This window comes from Amphimedon queenslandica, unplaced genomic scaffold (assembly GCF_000090795.2).
Source record: "Amphimedon queenslandica unplaced genomic scaffold, v1.1 AMPQUscaffold_13401, whole genome shotgun sequence".
Classification (NCBI taxonomy): domain Eukaryota; kingdom Metazoa; phylum Porifera; class Demospongiae; order Haplosclerida; family Niphatidae; genus Amphimedon; species Amphimedon queenslandica.
This window is the reverse complement of record NW_003546363.1, coordinates 223,358-224,779: the sequence shown is the minus strand read 5'-3', so window position 1 is coordinate 224,779 and position 1,422 is coordinate 223,358. Positions and strand designations below refer to the sequence as shown.

The following is a 1,422-nucleotide window of genomic DNA, read 5'->3' as shown; positions in this document are numbered from 1 at the left end:
ATCATCACCATTACACCATATATCCACAATGGTTACCAATATCACCAATCCTATACGATATCATATCTTAAACACCATCTTACCATTACACCTATCACCACCTTATCACCATCCCACCACCTTACATACCATTGTATCACCATTGTACTATTACACCATACACCAATGGCTACCAATATCACCTATACAATACTTGTGTAATATCTTAACTTGTATCACCATTAATCTTAACACCTAATAATATTGACATTAACACCATTAGTCTATTGTCCATAGGCGTATCTAGCCTTCTCCAGCTACTAGGGCACTTAATTAATTATTCATATAGTTAATTAATTATTCATATATTTAATTAATTATTTATACCTTTAACTATTGATTGTGGGCAATTTGGGCAAATGCATTTAAAATTTAAGACCTATAACTGCCCTGGTGCTTGAATAAACACTTGTAACATGTAGGTGTGTGCTAAATTATTGTGGTTAACAGTGCTAACTATTGTGGTTAACAGTCCTCCCACTGTTACAATACTGTGTATAATACAATAACTAATGAATATAATTATGGCTGCAAATTTCTACCCGGGCAAAGCCCGTGCTTGCCCGGGTCCAAATACGCCTATGCTATTGTCATCTTAGTACACCAAATACCCTGTACCATCTTATTACCAATGTAACCATAGCAACCTTCCACCATCGTACACCTTAATACCATTGTATCACCATCGTCCATTATACCATTAACCACCTTATTCTTATTCCTTATTCAGTAATCCTTGTAATGAGCTTTTTTTACAAGTTCATTACTGTCATTATATTGAGGATCCTGATTACTGTGGTCCTACACCTGACCTCATTCTTGATGGAGCTAATTTAACTGAAGGAAATGGATCAACTTATTGTCACTGTGTGTACAGGCTGGGGAAAACTATCTGTGCTGACCGTAAGTGAAAATAAAACTTTTATTTATTTATTATTTTATAGATAATGAGAGTAAAGGTGTCAAAGTTGGTCTTGTATTACATATCATTAGTATTTGTATTCTCACAACATTCTTATTTGAGGTAAACAACAACAATAAACAACAACAAAACAACTTTATCTCTCTTTACAGATAGTCCTCAAACTCATTGCATTTCGTCTCAAATATTTCACTCATAAATTCGAAGTATTTGATGGAATTATTGTCGTGATATCATGGATACTTGACATAGCATCAATGTAAGGACAGACAGACATTAGTCATGTACAACACTTCATGGCTTGTCATTTCTCCTACAGTTCTAGGGAAGAGAGTTTTGCTCAAGTTGCCACTTTAATTATTATCTTGAGGCTTTGGCATGTGGTCCGTATTGTTAATGGTGAGTTCCCCCTCCCTCTCTCCCTCTATCTCCTCTCTTTCCCTCTCCAGGTGCTATATTAT

At 35.2% G+C, this 1,422-nt stretch overlaps 1 long non-coding RNA gene across 1 annotated transcript; it reads left to right on the top strand.

Moving 5' to 3' along the window:
• Positions 1-791: 791 nt before the first annotated feature.
• Positions 792-1,422, top strand: LOC109582100 (uncharacterized). The gene is made up of 5 exons (XR_002184911.1): positions 792-942; positions 984-1,063; positions 1,114-1,220; positions 1,281-1,360; positions 1,411-1,422. It is a non-coding gene; the product is annotated as an uncharacterized LOC109582100 (long non-coding RNA).